The 24,542-nt window shown below is 42.2% G+C and overlaps 1 long non-coding RNA gene across 1 annotated transcript in view; it reads right to left on the reverse strand.

Annotated features, from left to right (window-relative positions):
* Positions 1-441: 441 nt before the first annotated feature.
* LOC120405790 overlaps positions 442-24,542 on the reverse strand; it is a 94,445-nt gene continuing 70,344 nt past the window's right edge. Inside the window, exon 3 of the long non-coding RNA XR_005598881.1 lies at positions 442-852. This is a non-coding gene — a long non-coding RNA (uncharacterized LOC120405790). The remainder of the gene's footprint in view (positions 853-24,542) is intronic.

A 24,542-nucleotide genomic window follows, 5' to 3' on the forward strand; every position in this document is an offset into this window, starting at 1 on the left:
CCTTTAGTAACTAAGAAGAGAAAGGAAGAATCAGAAGTAAAAGACAGACATTTAAGAATTGAGTTACTGCTTGTAATAGTCAGTGGTTCCCTTTGGTGGCATGGTTTTCACCAGGAGAATGTTCAGCCAACACAAGAAATAGGCCAGATCCGTCACTGTGTAAATCGGAATGGCCAGTGAAGTGAATAGCGCTACGTTGATTTACACCAGCTTAGATTCTGGACCAAGGTTTTATTTTTGACATTTGAAAAATAGTGGAATGCAATCATAACATTGTTGAAGTAACATTGCAGAAGCATTGTACAGAATCTGTAGATACAAAATATTTTATTATTTCGTTTTTTTATCTTAAAGGTCAACAGACACATGCCATTGAGGTTTTTTTTCCCCTGAAGATACTGTAGTTAAGCAAGTTCCCCAAACAAATTTATTGCAGGTGATTCATTGTATGCTTGCAACAGCACAGCAGTGCTTTAATTCTGAATGCAATCAATAGACCTCTGTTTCCATAACAATGCACAACTAAAATACCTGAGATACATATAGAGTTGTGCTCATGGTTAGTGACGTTCTCCATCAACAGTGTCTGACAAATATCAGTGTGCTTTAAATCAACAAACCCAAATGTATTGTTCTTTTTATTTAAAACAAGTAACTATTTGTTTGAAAAAATGTATAAAACCAAACCAATTACAATAGTGTTTATTTCTTACGGGGAAAATAAAAACCAAAGGCAAAGAGTAGTCTGTTCTAGTGACCAGAGTTGTGCACAGTAATGGTCTGGAGCTAGATGTCTATTTTAAATTTCTTGCACTCTTCCTTCCTGGTTTTCTTGAAGTTCACAGCACTTTTCTGTAAGCAACAAAGATAAAATGAAAAGTAAAAAGTAAGTAGATTTTATAATGTGCTAGCTGGAAAACAGTTTATACTGAGCGAGGTAACATGAGTATTTTAGCAAAAACAACAAGGAGTCCTTGCGGCACCTTAGAGACTAACATTTATTTGGGCATAAGCTTTCGTGGGCTAGAACCCACTTCATCAGATGCATGGAGTGGAAAATACAGTAGCAGGTATATATACATAGTACATGAAAAAATGGGAGTTGCCTTACCAAGTAGGGGGTCAGTCTAATGAGACAATTCAATTAACAGTAGAATACCAAGGGAGGAACAATCACTTTTGTAGTGGTAATGAGGGTGGCCCATTTCAAACAGTTGACAAGAAGGTGTCAGTAGCAGTAGGGGGGAAATTAGTATGGTAAAATCAAGTTTTGTAATGACCTATCCACTCCCAGTCTTTATTCAGGCCTAATATGATGGTGTCCAGTTTGCAAATTAATTCCAGTTCTGCAGTTTCATGGTGGAGTCTGTTTTTGAAGTATTTTTTGTTGAAGAATTGCCACTTTTAAGTCTGTTATTGAGCGACCAGGGAGGTTGAAGTGTTCTCCTACTGGTTTTTGAATGTTCTGATTCCTGATGTCAGATTTGTGTCCATTTATTCTTTTGTGTAGAGACTGTCCAGTTTGGCCAATGTACATAACAGAGGGGCATTGCTGTCACATGATGGCTTATATCACATTGGTAGATGTGCAGGTGAATGAGCCCCTGATGGTGTGGCTGAGTTCTATGATGGTTTCCCTTGAATAGATATATGGATAGAGTTGGCACTGGGGTTTGTTGCACGGTTTGGTTCCTGGGTTAGTGTTTTTGTTGTATGGTGTGTAGTTGCTGTTGAGTATTTGCTTCAGGTTGGGGGGCTGTCAGTAAGCAAGGACTGGCCTGTCTCCCAAGGTCTGTAAGAGTGAGGGATTATCCTTCAGGATAGGTTGTAGATCGTTGATGATGCACTGGAGAGGTTTTAGTTGAAGGCTGTAGGTGACGGTTAGTGGCGTTCTGTTACTTTCTTTGTTGGGCCTGTCTTGCAGTAGGTGATTTCTAGGTGACTTCTAGAGCCACAAAGGGAACGTAGGCCCAGTGTTGCCACACCTAACTTTGCGGTGCCTTGCTGCCTACTGGAATCACGGGGAGAGTTATGTGTCTAATAATGGGATCCACAAAAGCCAGCATGCTGAGTGTGGAGCCAGCTATGCCAGCCAACAGGAAATGCTGAGGAAAGGGATGTGGCCAAAGTCCCACCCCTCAAAGGGACTTAGACACCTAAGTCTTGATTGGAGGGAGGTTCCTATCTCTGCTTGGAATTCACAGCTGTGAATCCTCTCCTGGAGAAAAAAAGGCAGCAGCAATATGGTGCTCCTCCACGTATGCCTTTTAGCCCAGTGGTGAGAGTACTGACCCAGAATACAGGAAAGCAAGTTTCAAATCCCCCCATGCCTGAGGTGGAAAAGAGACTTGGAGCTACCTTTCCTGTTTCTTAGGGAAGTGCCCTAACCCCTGGGCTACAGAATATTCTGCAGTGATGGGCTCTCCTGTTGAAGTTGTTGCAAAGTGTATACACAATTAAATATTCATTGGTGCAGAGAAAGAGTGAGAATGACTCTCTAGCCAATGGTGAGGGCACTCACCTGGGATGTAGGAGATTCGAGTCCTTGTGTCCATGACTATTTAATTATTTATACAAAGTGGAACGGCACCAAGTGTCAGGATTTAGGTGGCTGTGTGCAGGCTCACTGGTAGATTTTTAGGTGCCTAAGGGACTTTATCAGCAATTAGGCACCTAAATCCCTTTGTGAGTCTAGCCCCATAATACTACTATTTTAAGATGTTGTATTGTGGGTCACTACTATAAAGTGCTGCAAGTGTTAAGAGGATGAGACAGAAAGGTAAATTGTAAGGTAAGATGACATCTGCCTATTGAAAAATTTGCTGCCATCTCCTTGGATCTTGGAGAGAAAAATGTGATTCCCATTCCTTTCTACAGTATGGGAATCTCTGTATTTTTGCTGGCAGGAGGGATGGGAGAACTCAAGGAGCATCAGAGAGTGCTGTCATGGTATTGTTAAACACATAAGAATCTTGGGAATTTACAATATTCTTCCTCAAGGATTTGTCAGATAGGGATGGCTCAGTAGTGTTCATGTGTACAGTGGAGAAGAACAATGCCTTCTACTGCAAAAACACTGAGTGAAATTCTATGGCCTCTGTTAAGCAGAAGGTCAGACAAGATGATAGTGATTTCTTCTGGCCTTTTAGCATATGCATCTTTTTTCACTGCCGGATAGTAAAGTATAGCCTTAAGCTCTTCAAGACAAAATATTCAAACATTCAAAATGAGCTAGTGCACATCAAGATATAAAGATGTTCTAAACGTACAATGACAATAAGTCAAAATTAACCATGATTTCAATAGCATTCCATAGAGTGAGTAAAAAGAGAATGGTTATATTGAATTTCTAAAGTAATACTATAATTTTGGCTAATGTTCTCACTGCAACATGTCATTTTCTGAGCAAACACAAGTCATCAGAGAAACATGAAATTATTTGTGTAAAACAATATTTTCTAACCCAGAAATAAACACAGCCAACTGTCTAATTATATTCAGGTCAGGTATCGTAAACAGATGTTACAAATAGGAATAATATCAAAATGTATCATGATATCCCACAGTTGTAATTATCATCTAAATAAGCAAAGAAAAAATAAATAAAACAAAGTTATAGACAAAGCAATTTCAGAAACTGTAATGCAACGAAGATGACAAGCACACTGTACTTATATAGGTTGAGCCAAAAAGTTTTGTACCAGAGATACATAGTTGAAATAACACACAAGAATCACAAATATAGTCTAGAAGGCATGAGACTAATCTAGAACTCAATATAATAAATGATCAGTTATGATACATTTAAAGTATTTGAATGGGTCCAAAAAGAGAAAAAGAACACAGAACCATAGTAATATAGTACCAATGGGTTGACCTGATGGCCCGGATTCTTGCTGGCCACTATCTCCACCTAAATGTACCCGAGAACAGATCATGCTCTCCCGCCCAAGCCACAGAGGAAGGCTTAATACCCGGCACCTCAAGCTAGGGGAGAGGCTTCAGAGTCGGCCTGCTCAGGGTGAGCTTGGGAGTTCACACTTCTTACAATAGCTGATGAACTTCCAGGTGCTTTCGCATCTGAGCCCTCCCCAGGAAACACCTTGAGAAGCTTCCCGTGGGTTGCCTAGTTCAGCTGGTCAGAGTGTGGCACTAATGGAGCCAAGGAGCTCCCGGGTGGCTGTGGACCTGGGGAGGATGGCTTTTGATTTTCAGCCTGACTGCTGTAGACAGCTCTACTGCTTGAGCTAATTCCCCACAGCTGGCCTGACTCCCAGGCACCAGGCAAAAAAGGCAAGGGCCCCATGGCCTTAAGCAGAACACAGCCTGAGATGGGGGGCTAGCCAGAGTCGGGGAAGGGGCCTGAGTCCCAGCCACGAGCCTCAGCACAAACACCAACACTCCTTCCCTGGAGTGTGTCATGGAAGTGAGACTTAGCCCCTGGAACAAGCACCGAACTTAAGAGGACAACGCAGGGATAGATCACTTGGTGATTGCTTGCTCTGGCCATTGCCTCTGAAGCACCTGGCATCGGCTACTGTCAGAAGCAATGATACTGGGCTAGACCGACCATTGGTCTCACCCAGGAGACCGTTCTTATCTTCACCACTTTCCTCTAACCCAAGCAAAGCCAGGAGCGGGCCCAGCTCAGGAACTCTAGCCAGGCTCACACAGGCTCCCTGGCCCAGCATACAGCAAAACAACCCTGCCTCCGCCAGGATAGACACCCACAGACTCACTGTTCCAGAGCAACGCAGCCCTTCCCCGCTTTGGCTTTCTCCAAGCTGTCTGTGTGCTCTGGCCCACGGCTGCCATGCTGGCTGAGATCAGGAGGCTGGGTGGTTTACATGGTCTCAACTGAGCTGGTATCACGCCTACCCCCCTCCCCGCCCATCTCTGCATTCCCTTCATGGACCCCTGGGATGTGAGTAATTCTGTATTTGAGTGGCACTACCTCCCAGCCAATCAGCTTTGTGTACACTGGGAGGGAGGGGGAAAGGGATCGCGCTCTAGTGACAGCTCAGCAAGAAAGGGGCAGGTCCCCCTCTGCAGCAGAGCAGGCTGGAGAATATGTGTATCGATCTCACTACTTCTCCCATGTTCTTCCAGTTGAGCTAACTTCCCCAACCTGTCTCCAGCCTCCCAGCCACCGCAAGGCGGAGAAGGGCTGTGGACGAACAACTTTCTGCTCCGCAAGGGCTGGCTTTTTGGGAGACCAATCGGGGAGAGGGATGGAGGCCACTGGAGGAGCTCATCCTGCTGACTGTCAATGGCTTCGAAAACAAGGGCAAGAGAAGGTACCATCACTCCCTTGCTGCTGGAGAACGTGGGCATTAGTCCTGCTACCTCTCGCATGCAAAGCAAGCACTCTATCACTTGAGCTAATTCCCCTATCTTGCCTGCAAGCCTCTTGATCCACCCATGTCATAGTGGAGGCCACACTGTCCCTGGTCCAGCCGGTGACTCCTTCCAAAAAGGTCAGGCAAGCACACACTTGCCATGGGCTGGTTAGCTCAGCTGGTTCAAGTGTGGTGCTAATAATAATAAAGTCATGGGTTCAAGCCCCAGGCTGGCCACTCTGTGTGCTGGATGGAGCAGGTGGTCTCTGCTCTTTTGGCTGACTGCTAGGGCTCAGAGAGGTGAAAAGGAGATGGGCTGAGCGACTTGCAGGGAGCGGGCAAGAGCCCTGGTTGGGGAAGGGTCCAGCCAACTCCGGCGCTGGACAGGAGGAGGCTCTGGCCACCTCCTTTCCTCCCCTCTCTGGGCTCCTTGCTCGACCTGCTGGCTGAAAGGGACTTGGGCCTGGGGAGGGGACGAGAAGGTTGAGCCTGGCCAGCTGCCTTCCCAGCTCATAGGAGATGAGGGTTGAGCTGGCGGCCCAGGAAGCAAAATTGCAGGGCTGCTGGCTTGCCTCCATTATCCCCAGTGGGTTGACCTGATGGCCCAAATTCTTGCTGACCACCATCTCCACCCAAATGTACCCGAGGGCGGATCATGCTCTCTAGCCCAAGCCACAGAGGAAGGCTTAATACTCGGCATCCCAAGCTAGGGGAGAGGCTTCAGTCGGCCTGCGCAGGGTGAGCTTGGGAGTTCCTTGGACCCCATCCTCCCACTGCCCACAGGCAGCCCCCCAAGCCCACACTGGAGCCCAGAGCCCAGACAGGGAGGAGCAGGAGGAGCACTCTGCCCAGAGCCACCACCACTCTAAGTCAGCTTGAGGTGCTTTCTCTTCTACCCCTTTTCTCCCAAATTCTGCTGGCCTCACAGTAGCCATCCCTGGGACACAGGGAAGGCGCAGGCACAGGACTCTACCTAGCGAAAGCCAAACACGCCTACCGAGAGTTTATCACAGACTATTGAGGCACTGGAGAAACCCCATTCAGACACATTGACATAGCTAAACTTTACTTCCAAGGTCCCTACATGTGCAGAAAGCCAACTTTCTTGTGAAACATACTCCTCTTTCGGCTAACCTTCCAAACTTTCTAATGGGAAAACACACACACACTGAAACAACCAAACAGTCCTTTGCTCCCCATCTAAAAAGAAAAGAAAGGAAAAGGTTTCCAAATGGCCACCTTGCCAGAATTGTACAGCTCCACAAATGAAACCTCTCTCTTCAGGGTGACCAGAGATTTTTAAAGGGACTATCCTGTATTTAAGCCCTCCTGCGGGTGTCCCCAGTGTCTCTGCAGGCTGGATCCCTGCTCACCAGCTGTCTGCCCTCCAGCGGTGAGTGTGGGGGTCCAGTGGCTACTATGGGGATGGGTATGCAAGGGTAGTGGCGGGGTGAAGAGGCAGCGTGCAGAGCCGGCTGCTCTCCCTGCCAGTCCATCAGTGCAGCTCCTGCTCTCAGCCAGCAGGACCCTCTCCCCCCATTCCATTTCCGGCCAGCACTGGCTGCGTGCTGCGAGCCGCATTAGTCGGTGAGTGCTGGCAGGCGCCATTCAGCAGCCAGTGATGTGTCGCCTCTGCTGCCCACCCATCAGCCCTTTATGTGCTCCCCATCTCACTGTCCTCTCTCTGCTTTGCCCCCTCACCCCTCCCAGCCCCGCTGCTCCTCCACGTTCCCCACACCCCGGGCGCATCCCGCTCCCAGTGCTCTGCAGAGAACCAGCCCCTGGTCAAAGCGCTCAGCTCACCAACAGCCTGGCCAGCAGGCTCCTTTCTTCCCCCACTGCCTCTGGCTGGGCCGGCACCATGGGAAAGTCCAAGACCCTCTGTCTCGGGACACTGTCCAGGAGGAGCCAAGCCCCGCATGTGCCAAAGCCCTGCACAGCACTGGCACGGGGAAGCCTCTCTGCTCCTCAGCTAAGCTCTGGAGTGGTGATGGGAGGAAGTGATTTCCAGCCTGTTCACACCCTGAACCTGCAGGCTCCACAGCAGCTCCCTGGGCAGGGGCTTAGCACCCTCTTCACCTGACCTGACCCCACCCCACTCTATCCCCCGGGAGCATGGGGCTGCTCCATTCCCTAGTGACCTTCCTCTGCTGAACCACCTTTCAGGCTGGGTTCACTGAAGCCCTTGCAGTCAGGTTCCTTGGGCCCTGGTGCACAATGAATCCTTAGGGCTTAACCCCTTCCTGCCTGTGCTGTAGCCAAGGGACAGGTGGCAGCTGGATTATGTTAGTGGCCAGCAGCATCCTGGAGGTGTTAGCTGCCTTTCGACACTGTGCCAGCAGGAAGGGACAAGTTGCTTCCAGCCAAGGGTGAGGCTGGAGAGAGAGGAGCTCTGCAAAGACATAGGCAGGTCATCCCTTCCCCCTCCTCCTTCTTTAGATTTAAATAATAATAGGAAATGCCCTATCTGTTAATTAGAATTACAAAATGACCAGACAAAAAACAATCACATACAAATAGTGAATTATCTCAGGCAGCTAATAAATCCAACAAGCAAAACTGCCCTTTTAGTCCCCACAGGAACATACCTTCAACCTGCCCCAGAAGCTTGTCAAATAAATGACTTTTGAAGCTTGCCTGGAAAGTCATCGAGTAGGTTGTATAGTTTGTGTAGGAGTAATTAAGGGTTATATAGCAAGAGGGTCAGAAAATATTTTTTTCCCTGTGAAAAATTTCAGGGACAATGAAATATTGTGTTTTCATTGACATTTTCCACTCATATTTTTGACTTTTTGTTGAAAAATTGAAAGACAAGTTTTAGGGTTTTTGGCAGAAAAGGTTTTGACAAAAGTCTCAATTTTCTGTTGTGAGCAGACACACTTAGCGAACAGATTTATTTAGTTTAAAAAAAATCTATTGAAAAAACACCTGTGCGGGAAAGCTATATATTCTTAGTAAGCTCCAGCCACTAAGCTGCAACTTAAGGCGTTCTTATAGAAAAGTCCTATAGAATTGAACAGAGATTATTCTTTCTATAGGAATTGTAAACCAACCTCTAAATTTTTATGACAGGAATATAATTGTTATATGGATATTAAAAATTCTACAGATTGGATATCATGCTCCATCAAATTCTATGGGCTTGTAGAGTAATATCTATGGGATACTTCTAAATGTCTTCAGACCCCTCCTGGTTTCATACTGATCTGTATTGTCTGTGCTGGTGTTCGAGTGTAAAGTTTTGGAGCAGGAATCATGTCCACCTCTGTGCAAAGCACAAAAACAAAGCTTAATAAACAGGGCTTGATTTGTAAAGAGGCTTACATTTATTCTCTTTACATGCATGCATAAAGTTGTATGTGGAAGCATCTTCACACACCTACTTCTGAAGCATTAATAGCTGTGTGCACAGTTTCTAGAATTCAAGTGCACAAAGAGCCATCAGGCTATACATGCACATTGAAAAGCATTGGTGTCAGAAAACTGCATGAAAGAGCAGTGGAGGGAGTTAGGGATGTGGAGATGGGGAGAATAAGTAACTTCTCAACACTTATCCTGTCCAATGTCTCAAAAAGCTATAAATGGAAACATTCATGTTCACCAACTGTCATGGTGGATTCTCCATCACTGGCAATTTTGAAATTAAGACTGGAAGTTTTTTCTAAAAGATCTGTGTAATGCCAACAAACCTCAGTTACTGGCAGGTGGAATTGAACCTGGGGTCTCAAGAGCTTAGTGTAGGATCCTCTACTGCATGCATAGGCACTGACTTCCCTGCTTTCCTGTGGGTACTTAACCCCCACTGCCCTGCCCCCATTCCAACCCCTATTCCAACTCCTTCCCCAAATCCCTGCCTCCTCCCCTGAGCGTGCCACATTCCTGCTTCTCCCCTTCCCTCCCGGAGCATGCTAAGGCTGCCAAACAGCTGTTTCACGGTGACTGGGTGGGAAGTGCTGGGAGGTAGGTGTAGGAGCGGGGACGGGCACATGCAGGGGAGGAAGAGGTGTGGCAGAGGGTGAGGGGAGTGTGGAGCACCCACGGAGTCAGCGCCTATGACTGCATGAGCTAAGGGCCAACTGGCTGTTAGCTAAGGCTATAGAGCAGACTCATAATATCTCTCTTTCTCTGTCAGTGGTCTCGGTGCCACTAGCTGGGACAGAACAGCACACCTAGGATGTCTGTGGTTTACATTTGCTCTTGGAATTATTTTGGAGAAGGTCTATGGCCTGTGTTATAGAGAAGATCAACCTAGGTGATCAAAGTAGTCCTTCCGGCCTTGGAATCTATGAATACAGTAGCATAAAAACAAACCAACCCAGCTAATCAAAGGTGTCTGACAGCTAAAAGAATTAATATGGACAATTGAACTTTGCCCAACCCAAGGAGATCATTAACTACAAGGCCACCATAGACTTCATACCACATCCAATCCTGAAACCCAAATGACAGGGATACAGGAAATCTGAGGAGTTTAGAAAATGTTATATCTGGCTCACTTCTGCCATGCCAGCCAATTTCTGTGTCATCTAATGACAGTTTAGGGAGGTATCACAACAGTGTCAAAAACTGGTATGTTGATCAGGGTCTTCTGAATCACTTATTTTAATTCTAAGGTTGCGCAAACATTCTGCGTCATCAAAATGGCAGAGGCCTCAGAGGGTTCCAAATTCTAAAGACAGACACAAACCCAGTATGCACATTGGCTATGGCTGGGGTAGTGGTGAAAAGCCTCCAAATATTTCTTCTGAAGAGAAGGAGTGAGGTACTTCTCTCCCAGAAGTCTCCTACTGTGGGAGATAAGGACATGAAGCCTTCGTCAAAGGTACTATGCAGGTACAGTAGTGAGGAGAACTGATAAGAGTATTCACTAGAATGTCTTGGCTAGTGCAAGAGCGTTTCTGCAACATAGAGAGGGGTAACATGTTCTGGTGGCCTGAGCAGAGGACTAAGACCCAGGAACTTCTTACCTCTCCTGGCTTCCAAAAAAGGTGGTGGAGAGGAAGCAGGGTCATGTCAAGTTGTCTCAGGCAGTGCATGAAGCAAACTGTGAAGGTTTTTAGCAGTAGGCAAGGCATCTTCCCCTTGTGCATCTGGGAGCTATGAGAGGCATTCCTCTCTGAGGTTAATGTCTGTCAGTGTGCCACCTAGGGACAATATGACTCCCCACCATATTCATTGTGGAGTTGTGTCTGAATGGCACAATCTGGAGCTCTGTTTGTGTAATTTTACTATATACTCTTTGAGGCACACAAACTGAGTTGGATGATTTATATTCTTTTTCAAAGTGCTTTCATTCAGGTGAAATGTTGTCTGTAAATGAAGAAATAACAATATATAATGATATTGTCTATTTTGTTTATTTTCGGTGGTAATTTATACAAGAGTTTGGTTTTGTAAAATAAAATGGAGATTAATCTTGAAACCCTTCAAGTGTCTCTTAAAGGATTGGAATAGTCAGGGTCATGTCTTCACTTTCACTTTTACTGTTTATCTTCTTAGACTGTTACAAAGTCAACAACCTTGTCAGTTTGTGTTAAATGTAATGCTGTGCTAAACGCTATCCTTTCACTGGAGGCAGGCGGTTTGATGCATCTTTCAATGTTGTCTGTGCGACAAAGGGCATAGAGGACTTTAAAAATGCTTTGATGCTGTTTCTTGACAGATATGTTTATTAAAATGACTTTGTCTTCCTTTCAAACATATAATCATAAATACAATTTGTCATCCCCAGTTTTTTAAGCTCCAGCAGTGGTGGTTCTATTTTGTTTCAAAAGCCACATTTGCAATTATTTCAGTATTGAGGTTTGTACTACAGTAAGCTGTGATAAGATAATGGTAGTACAATCAGATCTGGTTAGTCTGAATCAGTTTGAAAACCATTAAATATTAAAAAGAAAACCCTCTAGATTAACAAAGCAGTAACACAAAGTACTTGTTATTGGACAAACTGCCAGTGAAATGTTTTGGGTACTCAGACATAATCAAACACAGATAATCTGGTCTGACTGAACTTTATTCTAGTTAAGTCCTTATGTTCTGCAACATTAATTTCAAAGTCTACTTTAGTTATTTCACATATCTTAAATCTGCATAATTTGGGACCTTTTGAGTTCTGTAAATCCTTAAAATACTAGTTTATGCTTCTTTTAAGGCAAAACTTGTGCAAGGTGTGAGCATGAACTGCAAGGGAAACTTTTGCTAATTTTGTTTTGCTCACACGTGTGCTGATCTGATACTTACAGCTATCTGTATGTAAGTAATTGACCATTGTTTTCATTCAAGTATATTCTCAGGATAGATCCTCATTCTTGCACATGTGCTCTTGGCACCAAAATTAGGATTTTCTAGAACAGCTGTTTCTAAACTGTGGTCCATGGGCTACAACCTTACTTAGAGATTAGCAGATTTCTGAGCTGTTAGCTTTGCCCCTTTAATTCAATTCCATCCAAGACATGTATGGCACGAAGGAGGAGCTACCACAAAGGATCATTGCTTTTTTTTTTTAAAGGGCCCCTTTTTTCACCATTCCCACCTCAAATCAAACTGCTACCACCTCTGATATTAAACCCAGGAATGACTCGCCCAGAATAAGCGGCAAGTCACCAATCAGTGATGCTGGTGCCAGACATTATTCCTAGCTCAAGAAATTACTTTGGAGAACATAGGGACAATGGTCTGGGAACAGCAGGATGACTCAAGAAAGTCTGGGATTAGGGGAGACATGAGATGGGAATTTGAGGAGTGTGGGATCAGGCAGGTGGATTAAAAGGGCAATGAACTGTGGGTGTGGCCAAAATGGATTGGGAGTGAATTTTTCACAGGGGAATTTGTTTTGTGGAAGGGTGGAATGGATTGGCACATAAAATGATTTTGAGTCAGTGGCATTAATATTTGGGAGGATTGGAATTGATTTAGTGTGTGCATGGAGGAGAATACTTATAGCGCATGCTGTGTGAATGAGAAAATATTAACATAGGTAAATGGAGCAAAACGGTGGACACACTGTTGAAAGCTCTGCAACAACAGGATATTACAGTGTTGCCAATTTTGTGATTTTATCTTGAGTCTAATTGTATTTGGTCATTTTCTAAAGCTCCAGCTCCTGGAGTCATGTGAGAACTTCATGGTTGTGGAAAAACCTTGAACCCTAAAGGCTCAAAAAAAAAAGGCAAATAAAATGAACCCAACATTTATTTAATTTAAAAAATTTTTTTTAGTAAATCTCATACGTTTGGAGGCCAGATTAATGATTTTTGAATGACATTTGAAGGGTTTTTTGCTTAGTTTTCTCTCTCCCTTTGTCAAGTTGTCTGAATCACATTCTCTCTTTCCATTTCATTTCACACGTGTAAATCTTTCCAATTTGTTCTTCAAACCTTTCCCCAGATCTTCTTTATCATTTGACCTCTTTTTGACTTTTTTACCCTTCTTTATCTATTGCTCCCCATTGGTACCCCAGTCAGCCAAGCTCCCCAGCCATTTCTTGCAAAAGAAAAACAATATGCCCCATAACATGGCAAGGAAAAAACTCCTAAAAATATAGCATTCTTTACGCATCTTAGGCCCATTGTCAGTTGTATTTTCTTATAATTTCCCTCCCTCACCAGCTCCTCTGGTACAAGCATAAGCATTGCTGTTCATGCACCTAATATTTAGACTGAGATCAAGTGCTGCAGCACACAAGATTTACTTACATTTTAAAATGTTAAGTGAATTTATTGCTCATGAAAAGTGCCAGATTGATAGCCTGGAGATTAAAGTTTATTTGCCCTTAGACTAGATACAGATACTAGATATAGGCTGTGACAGCTTCCTTAGGGTAGGAGCGTTGCCATTTACTTCAGTGGGAACAGGCATGGGCCCCAAGAGAAGAATTTAGCATTTTCAACCTTGAGAATTCTAAAGGCAAAAACAAAGGAACATAGAGTTCCATAGCGTTGTTTGCTAAGTGCTCAGTATCAGAAGCATTTGACCTTCCCTAGGGAACACAGATAAGGATGAAAATGTTTAATTAAAATTATCCTAAATGACTGGATTTTGTTTCAATCCCCCATATTTATTGATTATTTGAAAAAGGAACCAATTCATTAGCAAGTTCATACAGTTATCTCAAGGATATTAGTGTTCTCAAAGAGAAGAAAGGCATATGATCACATTCAATATAGAGAAATAATGAATAGGTATAAAAAAACTACTGTATGTATTTCAAAGGCTGGAACATGAAGCCCTTACATAAGCAAACTTCTACTGATGTCAGTTTGAGTTTTGCCTGTGAGAAGACTGCAGGATCCAACCCTTACTTGAAATAATCACTGAACTCCTTGGTATCTTTTAACCGACTACCATCTGGACATTATTGGCAAGACTGAATTGTTTCCCTATAAGGAGTATGTAGGAATAAGGCATCGCATTCCACAATGCAATAAAGGGGAGAATAGCCTTTGCACACTGGTACTCGCTTCCTATCAGGAAGGTGGGTGGGGCTTTAGCTCTGCCCCCGAACACACCAGCAAGCAGAGCTGAGCTAGATAAAATAAGATAAAGATAAAATAAACTGCTACTGGGATTGGTTAGTAGCAAATACTTCACCCCTGGAACAAGTGAGGAAACAGGGCAATTGCGACTCTCAAGGTCAGGATTCCCTCCTGGGGAAACACAGCTGTGCACTGCCCCTTATTGTCAACTGACAATCTAATCCTATCAACTGAGGCATTAGGTTGGTTGATGAAGGTTCAGACTCTGTGGCTATTGAGTATATGCATACAGGTCAGAACTCATTGTCTACCCTTTGAAAAATCTTTTATATCCATCTAGGCAGGGAGAATAACAAGATGTTTTTCTGACTAGTTTTTAAAAATGCTGAAATATTAAAAATGCAGTGAAAAAAGTCAGAGGTTTAAAATATTAATTGCTCAATTTTCATAGCTCAGAACTCTGTTTCTGAGGAAACAGGAGCAGAAAGGCAGCAGGTAGCCAGCAGCAGAGAGTCAGGACTCTCACTTGTCTCTGTCAGCTGCCTGCTGAGCAGTGAAAATGCAGGGTCGCAACAACAACAACAAAAACCCACCACACAAAACCCAGCAAAAGCTTCAAGTAGGCAAATTATTCCTAAATGCAATGAAATTTTAGAACCAACCAGAAAAATTAAAAGGATGAAAAATGAATTGGTTTGTTTGTGCACCCAAAAGGGCTTTTCCTAAAAAATCCATTGATCTCTTTAATTTAAAAATAATTTGAAAAGCATATTTAAAAGCAATAGTACTCTTCATATAGTGAAGCTGATGCCTGCATTTCTCTTGTGGTTACTAACCAGGGCAAGGACAGACATACAGAATAGGGAGGATCATCTAGGGCAACAAAATGTTCCAAAAAGACAGATCCAACCATTGAAGTCAGTGACCCAAACCTGGACCCATTGAAGTCAACAGAAGCTTTGACATTGACTTCTGTAGCATCAGGTTTTAGCCAAGTGTGTGGCTGCTTTATGTCAATAAAGTGGTGTAATGCAGGTGTAGTGTACCAGTTAATCTAATGAGGGGCAAACCTCAAAAGGTTTCGGGTTTGTGGGTTAATTTGTCCCCCAGATAGGTCTCATCCTGATCTCTAATAGTTAGAAATTGGCCCGAACCAATGCAGATTATCAGAACGTTTTCAGTCTTTCCCCTACACCTCAGTCAATCATCATTCAAAAGATTTGGGCTTCCAGTGCAGTTCAAATAAACCTCCAAATAATATCTCCCATTCAGAGGTCCCCACACTGTGCTCCATGGTGCATTAATCTATACAGAGCACTTGTGGATGGTGCTGCTTCTCCCCCTTGTTTTAGCTTTTAATTGCATTAGAAGAGGATAAAGATACATTAAAAGGTAGGATTTTCAGAAACGCTCAGCGTTGGCCCAACTCTGCACACTTCTGAAAATTTCATCCTAAATACTCTCCTATTTTCCTTTTCTAAGTAAGCAATCATAGTTGCCATAGGGCTGTCATATGATTACAAATTACAGGAGAGGTGATGGGCAAGATAATCTGTCTGTTAAACTGTGGCCCATCCTATGAAAAAGTTTGGGAACCCTTGGCTTGATCAAGTTATTTGAGCCTTGAGTTGTTCCCTCATTCCCACAACTGTGTGACTCATCTTCCTAGATTCAGAGACTCCAAGGCCAGAAGGGGCCATTTTGGTCATCTAGTCTGACCTCCTGTAGGCCATAGAACTTCTGTTCCAAGAGGCTATCTTTTAGAAAAACATCCATTCTTGATTTAAAAACTGTCAGTGATGGAGAATGTTTTCTCGATTTCCACAAAAACTGGAACTTCCCTTTTCAAACCCCACAAAACCACTGTCTCCCCATGCCCAGTGGCGGGTTTTCCTGGGGTGCTGTTCTCTCTAATGGGGGGAGCACTGCACTTTCTAGCAAGAATCAGTAAATAGGCTTGTTCCTCCCTAATTCACCATTTCAGGGCCCATTACTTGGCCTTCTCCCCTTTGGGGTCTTCTGGGGTGGGTGGGTGGTATAGTCTCCAGTGTTTCACTGGATTCTTGGATAGAATCAGAACTGCTCACTTTTCTCAAACTCGTGGGCCCTATGCATGCCAATACCCAGCAAAGATTTTTCTTCAGCACTCGTGGTAGACTCCTGTCTTCTGCAAGAAGGAAAACTGGAAGTCTCTCCCCACTGTCAATGTGACATTCCAAAAAGCCATGTTGTGCAGCATAATGCCAACTGGGAAGTTCCTAGGAGTCCGCAGATTTGATACAGCATTCATAGTGTTGCCTGATTTCTGTTTAATAATCCTGCTTAAGGTGGCTAATAATGTCACTGGTAAATATTTAGATAGGTTGATACAGCTCGACAGGACAGTGCAAACAAGCCATGGTGTATAGTGTAACAGTCAGGTATTGAATACAAAGTATAATTCCTTATTTGTAAGGCAACAACATAACTTGTATCTTCCTCAAATCTTTCTTAAGGCTATTTCACACAGGTGTGTCAGGCAACTGTCACTTTAAGAAGCAGTTTAGCCTATCACATATAACACTCAGCATGAAGCATTATATTGTGCCAGTGACTGGAAGCAGAGATTCCCTTTGATAAAGCTCACTATATTATTTAGACTTTTCTATAGCTGAAGGACACCCCAAAGTTGTTACATTTTAATCAGCAGATATAATCTTCAGATTTCTAAACAGGTTTGTGAATGAGTCAATATGTCAAAGTTTCAATATGAATTTAAATATAAAGTAACTATATTGCCCATAGTTAGCTGACCTCTTCTGGTAAGGATCGATTACACACTTTCTTGTGTGCTTGTGAATGATCACATTATTGTAAAATCAGATGTAACAGTAAACAATTAATTTTGACTAAATGGACAGGAATAACATTCTAATGTATTGTTTTAATTCACTGAAAGAATGTTAAAGGTATATGAATGCAGAGGTAACTGAAATTTCCGTATGTTAAATTACAGCATTTGGGATCCTCAAATTAGAGATTATGGATGAGATTAAAAAAAAACTGAAGTGATTTAGGAGCCTAAATTCCATTGTCAAAAGTGATATAAGCATTTAGGAACCTAAATCCCATTGATTTTCAGAAAGAATTTGGCTTCTAAGTGACTAAATAACTTTTGAAAATGGGACATAGGCACCTAAGTCGTTTAGGTACTTCTGAAAAATTTACCCAAGAACAAGAATGGGCAAAAATCATAATAAAAAGTAAATGGATATAATTTGTTCACATTGCCTCATTTTTATAGCTACTACAGTAGAAATGTCAAGTCTATATATTCTATAAATAATGCAATGCATCTAATATAATCTTTACATGATGCAAATTAATGAATTATTATTTTGACCTCTTCAGCAATCTATAGCTTTACAGTATTTATTAAGAGTTAATTTCCTATCTTGATTGCATAATAAAGAAGAGGGGAAAATAACCATACCATTAACCTACTGAAAGTTTCATAACAGGGAAGATGGGGTTCGATGTTGGAAATAGCTATTTCCTGTGGTTGGTGAGCACTTTTCTGAATCAATAAGAGCTGTAGAGCTGGTCAAGATGTGACTTTTTTTCACCAAGAAAAAACTCAAGAAAAACTATGTTTCTCTTTTAAATTTCTCAGGTTTTCCTCAATAAATGCAAAATCCACAAATGTTTAGAAACGAAGAATATTTTTGTGAAAACAGAAAATAAATGCGTTGACATAAATTGTTCACCAGCTCTAGCTACAAGCACTGACCAATAATTGACCCATGGCTGATAACTAATTTTTATGAGAAACTGTAATGAGATCAAGCTTCACCCACCCTTTTTGTTGTGTAATCACTGGACCACAATGATATTCCCCTCTTCTGATGCTCTGCCTTCTGAACATGCTCAAATGTTTTGGCTACAGTCCAAATAACAGGGGAATCTGCAGAAAACATTTGGTTTATGACACTAATAACTAGAAAACAAGTTTGCAAAGAAAGTAACAGATGCTAATGTTAACAGAAAACAGACAAATGTGGAGAACATATTAGCAACACATGATCGGCTAGCATGAGTGTGAAAAAAGCCATCAACCAAAAAATAATTTAAATACCCTTTATTTAAACTCTGAGTCAAATTCCACCTTGATGTCTACTCATGCAGACAAACAAAAGGCATGCAAGTTATTGGAAAAGGAGTGCTTGGATATGTGCTCCAAATCTTATTTGTGGAGAAAGCAATGGCTGCTCTTATCACCTGATCCCCTCCAGTGGAGGTGTAACAGGGGAAGAAAAAAGAGTATGGGTTCAGAGGTAGCAAGCATGTTATATCCACAAGTCACCTCCTCGTGTTCTGATTTTGTCTTTCTAGCAACCACTTTCCAGCCCATCATTCATTTTATTACGCCTGGAGTCTCTTGGGAACACTTGTCTATATATTTATTGAAAATACAAGACAGCTCCTTTGAAGTGTGCATAGTATGCTGATTCATTTTAGTTTGTTGCTGTAGGACCTCTTAACTTATCTACTCCTTTGCTCAATTAATTTAAAATTCCTTTAAATGGATTCAGATTATGTGTCTAATAGTCATGATGCCAAACACTTGGGACCATATTCCGATCTCAGTTATACTCATGTGGACATGGCCTTTGTTTCTACATTACCTTTGTTATACTTCATTTGTTTTTTACCATTTTCTTCTATATAAACATTCCCATCAGAGTGGAACATCAACATTCATGGTTCATCAGATCTTAAAACTTCGTTCTAGAATTTTTCACTCTTTTGTAATGGACTTGAATCCATTGCTTGTGTTTCAGATATGGTTTCTTAAAAACTACTCTTATTAAGTCTTCATTCTTTATTGTTCATTGTTATAAAGAGGAAGACTTTATTTTTTAAGGTGATTTATATTTTTTCTCATTGTTTCTGCAGTGACATCAGCAATGATGGGTCCATTTAACTTGTTTTTAATATTCCAGGATCTGCACCTGTTTCAATATTACTCTTTTCATATGATCGATTACCTTGGTAACACACAGTATGTGGTTTTCATGGTCTACTTCGGTACTCAAAGCTGCTGGCTTATTTTTCTTAGACATGTGGTATTGAAAAAAAATGTATTACTCTGTTTCTCAGGTCAGAACTCAGTTTTTCTTGCCTGTGGGGATATCCACTCTACACTTGTTTTTCTCATTCTTCTATTTCAATACAGAATATGCCCCACAGTACATGATAATTAATACATCTGTTTCCCTTGCTGAACAGCTGATGCTTAAACTGTGCTTCACTTTTTTTCTTTTAACTTTTCAGCATAGTCACAGCAATTAGAAAGCAAATAGAAGTTTTCATTTTCAACCCACTATCTGAAAACTTTTGTGGGCAACAGTGTTTGCTCTATGCAGGAACATAAATTTTGTGGCCAAAATTGCAAAGTCTGTGGCTATTCAATACATAGCACAAGTAATTTCATAAGCAGTGGTGAAAATAAGGTGGAAAAATTCATTGCACTACTTCACCACATATAATTCTTTCACAACAAAGATGACACCAACCACAACTGCCATGTCCCTACCAACAGTCATAAGAAAAAAGAAACATCTGACTGGATACCCCAGCGCAGACAAAACCACACACTTATTCATTACATTGATTGCTTCAGGAAAAAGATTGACTGTGACATTCCTAACAAACATCACATCCACTACAATCCCGTAGCCATCAAGAGGACAGTGATACAGTCCCTGAAATCCAACCACCAGATAGTGATCAAACCAGCACACAGAGGGGACACCATAGTAATCCTCAACTGTGAGGGCTATGTCAATGAGGCCAACCAACAACTCTCCAGTGTCATCTACTGTAAAGAACTCAAAGAAGACTACACACCCAGAAATTTAAGGATATCATCAAATCCTCCCCTAAACATTCCAAGGCAAACTGTACAATCTCATCCCCCGGTGACCTACTACATGTTTCCCAAGATACACAAACAGGGGAATCCAGGCAGACCCATCCTATCTGGCCATGACACACTTACTGAAGGAATATTCAGGCTCATAGAAACCATCCTCAAACAACTCACCACATAAATGGCCAGATTCCTCCAGGACACAAAAGCTTCCTCCAGAAACTCCTTGACATTAACGACCTTCCTCAGAACGCCATCCTTGCCACCATGGATGCCTCCTCCTTATATACCTACATCCCTCACAATTGGAATTTCTGCCTGCCTCATATAGCTACAGGGCAATGAACAACACTCAGATATCCACCCCAGACACATTGCCAAATTCATCCATTTCATCTTCAACCACAACAACTTTACATTCAACAACAAACATTTTGTCCAAACCATGGGAACAGCCATGGGTACTAGGATGGTTCCCCAGTATGCCAACCTCTTCATGGGCTTCTTTGAAGAGGACTTTCTGGACAAATGCACCACAAAACCAGTGATATACCTGAGATACATGAATGATATTTTCATCCTCTAGAGAGACAACCTAAACTCCCTCATAGATTACAACCACAACTTCTACAACTTAGCCCATCCATCAAACTCTCTCTAGAAGACTTCAACACCAGCACCAACTTCCTGGACATCATGATCAGGTCCAACAATGGAACCCTACAGACTGTATAAAGAAACCACAGATCACCACACTTACCTCCACAGATCCACTAACCACCCCAAACACAGCAAGAAATCTGTATCTACAGCCAGGCACTCAGCTATCACAGAATGTGCTCTGAGGAGAAAGTCCAGGATACACATTTTAACATACTTAAAACTGCCTTCACCAAACAAAGACACTCCACCAGAGAAGTAGATTGCATCATGGAATGGGCCATCCAAATACCCTGAGAGAACCTGCTGCAATACAGGACAAAAAAACTTCTCTGACTGCAAATCCTACCACCACATGCTGGAACCCATCCAGGATATCATTTAACAATTACAACCCATACTCGATGGGGACCATGTCCTGAAATAAATCTTTCCTGAACCCTTTCTTCTGGTCTTCAAACAACACCCCCAACCTCACCAAGCTCACCATCAGATACAAGCTTCCCACAGACCAAGACACAACAACTCAAAGTGGCACTAGCTCCTGCCATAACAACAGATGCAAAACCTGCAGACATATCTCCACTGCTACCATGATCAATACCCCCTACAACACACCTTTCTAGATGAATGAGTCCTACACAGCAACATGTGGTGTACTTTCTCCAGTGCATTAAATGCCCCAATAACAACTATGTGGGTGAAAGAAGACAATCACTACACTCTCAAATGAGCTCACACAGAAAAATGATAACAGATTAAAACACCGTATCACCTGTGGGCAAACACTTTTAACAAAACAATCACTCCCTATCTGATCTCTGAGTCCTCATTCTCAAAGGAAATCTACACAGCATCTTCGAAATATGAGACTGGAAACTTAAATTCATAACTCTGATAAACACCTAAAACATGGTCTTAATAAAGACACTTGATTTATTTCTCATTACAACAATCTGTAACTCAACTAACCCGCACCTGCCCTGTGACTGCTGAGGTATTAACTGCCCACTTCACCTTGAATAGTCTCTTGCAACATGTGTTAACACCTTATCTATTCCACCTTGTTTTTAACTGTGACACTCCACATACCCTTCCCAGACCTGAAGAAGAATTCTGCATAAGCTTGAAAGCTTGTCTCTATGACCAACAGAAGTTGGTCCAATAAAAGATATTGCCTCACTCACCTTTGTCTATCTAAAGTTTTGAAAATCAACTCTAGCAGTAAGGAATGAATAAAATAGAGGAAACACACTGCAAGTGTATGTACAGAAAGTGTACAAATATTGCACAGATAAACTAATAAAGGGCCTGAGACTTTGAGTTATTGAGTATCTCCCACCTCTCATTAAAGTCCATTGCTGATGAGAATATTTACCCACCTTGAAATATTGGACCCATACTCTGCTACAGCTGCAGGCATTCAGATCAGATACTTTAGGGGACACACTTATGTACATAGATCATTATTGCCTTTGCTTATTGGCCAGCCTTTGCCTTCTTTCTTCAGAAGCTTCTTTTCTGAGGATTTTCTGTGTAGACATGTTTATGTTCAATACTGAAACTGTTTTTAACAACTGTAACATATTTGTCACACTTCTAAATTATGTCTGTTAGGTTTGGCACTGATATAGTGATTGAATTTCAAAATTATTCTGAATCTCAAACATCTGGGCTGTGATTCACTACATTAGCAAGAGTGTGAGACTTGGGACTTCAGCCCGTTTAGGAAGTGAAGCATAGTCTGATATGTAGGGCATGAAATAAATCCAAATTCTTCATTGCTTTCAGGAATCTGGATCCAGTTTGCTAGAAATTAATGATATCCCTCTCAAATGAGAGTTTTATTGATTTCCATATTGCATAATGTCAACAATAAACATTATTTACCTGCTGTGTTATATTGTGAAACTGTTAACCAAAAAATGTTACACCATATAACACTTGTAATGTAAAGCAAGGAGTTCTGGCTGCAGTTATATTATTCTATGCAATGTTTTTATGTTTCACGGTTCCAGTGAAATAGCAACAATGAAACGGAAGCTCCATCTTGTTGGATGAAGATCTGGTGACCTAAACTATTTGTTGGGCACATTTTGCCACATATAAAAGGTGGATATATCATTCATTGATTCCAAGGCCAGAAGGGTCCATTGAGATCATCTGATCTGATCTTAACTTCCCCCAAATAATTCCTTTTTCAACTAGAGCATTTCTTTTTAGAAAAACATCATGGAGTGTCAGAGGAAAAATGACACTCAAAAACCTCACTAAAATTTAACTTGATGCCAAGACTGAATTGCATACACTTTGAAAATGCAAAATGTCTAAATAAAACTGCTAGTACAGTGTCTGCAAAATAAACCCAACCATACTGTTAGTGCTGTCTGAATTTAAAAAATAGGCTGCCACAACTTGTCCATAGTACTCTCCTCGGTGCTTTCTTTCTGGTCCTTGCTAGTGCACACAAGAGGTGAGGCCATGGTTCTGCATAGACATCCCTCAGTCTGGGTACATCTGGCAGTGTTGTTAGGTCCTCACTTGGACTCCCCAGTGCAATCATCCAAACACTAGCTTCCTCAATCCTGCATAGGTGCATCAGGGTATGGTTGGCACTTTCTATACCAACTCCTCTGCTGTATCCACCAGAGTCAGTTTCCTTGGGTCTAGTTGTGATAAAACCATTTTAGATGCAGCGTGCCTTTGATTAAAGGAAATGCTATGCACATTCCTGCTGTCAGTACGTTTGCCTCAGTCATTGGGGTAAGAGGCTTTATGTACTGTTAGGTGTCCTTATGTAGCACCCAGATGGTGGACTGTTTGGGCACAGTCCTGATGCAGTGTGTCATGCATCCATACATTCTGCAAATTTACGCTGAGAGCTGGGTGAAAAATTTCAAATGAAACATTTTCCCACTGGGGTTTTGTCAAAACTGACATTTTCAATGTGATTGGGTTCAAATTAATATCAGTGTTGGCCTGAGACTCCATAGTGCCTTGTTGACATTTATCTTAGCTTTTGCTTTCTGCAATTTAAAAAAAAATGGCTAAATTTTTCAGAACTGCATACCATTTTTGTGTGCCTCAGATTTTGGGAGAACGTTAGAACCTTGGGCCAAAGGAAATTAGTGGTGTTCCTCTGATTTACACTCGTGTAGTGTCTGGTCCCTAACGACTGATTTTAGAGGTTTGAGGACTCCCCGCTACCAAGGTCCAAACTGGAGCTCTTTAAAAATCACAGTTAGTATTTTAAAGTGAGAAGTGAGCGTAAAGTGAGAGGTCAAAGGGCTGCTGAGGGGCAGGCAGGGTGGTGCAAATGAGAGGTGGGGATTTTAATACTGAACTTTTCCCCTCTAGGTCCTTCCCTCATGCTCCTCTTACCCAGGGCTCCTTTGCACTTGCCGTGGTAGGTTAAGTAAGCTACCAGCACAGCTCTCCGCAGGTAAAGCACAGTTTAAAGCACCTTCTTTAGTTCTTCTTTAGCGCTGCACATCTGGGCCAAGAGGGGAAACAGCAGTGTTCCTTCAAAATGCTGCCATTAGTGCTCCTGCTGCAGCGAGGCTTTTAAGGTGAAACTCCCATGTAGCTTCGCAGCCCAGCCACTGACCCCAGCAGCTCTTAAGAAGCACCTGGGCTGCTTTGAAGTGAACTTCAGAGAGCTGAGTTGGGAGCTTGTTTAAGGCTTCCAACTCAGTATTTAAACCACCATACAAAAGGATCACTGACAGTAAGATGATGATGAATGTGGTGGTAAGGGAAGGATTTGAGGATAAGCCAGGAGAAGAAGGAAGGAGTAAGTTAGGGTCTAGCCTAATTTAAAATGAGGAAAAGATAATTACTCTCTTTGGGTCCTATTAATTTCCTCCTTCCTCATCCCACATGAGATGCTGGGGTTTTCCTTTTGGGGCTGAGGTCTGAACCATGCACTATGGCACAGTGTGGCATGAGCATCACCCCAAAAGCCCAACTGACCAGTCAGAACATACTTCTGGTCATTCACTGTCCCTCTAACTGGACAAACTCTGAAAAACAAATGCATCATCATCATCATCATTTACTTTATTAATTTTGACATTTGTTATAATATACAGCACGGTTTTCATGAAATGGGTCATCTATAATTCTTATGGGAATCACAAAAGTCCCCTATTGTTGCTG

The sequence above is a fragment of the Mauremys reevesii genome, linkage group 5, assembly GCF_016161935.1.
Source record: "Mauremys reevesii isolate NIE-2019 linkage group 5, ASM1616193v1, whole genome shotgun sequence".
In the NCBI taxonomy this organism is placed as follows: domain Eukaryota; kingdom Metazoa; phylum Chordata; order Testudines; family Geoemydidae; genus Mauremys; species Mauremys reevesii.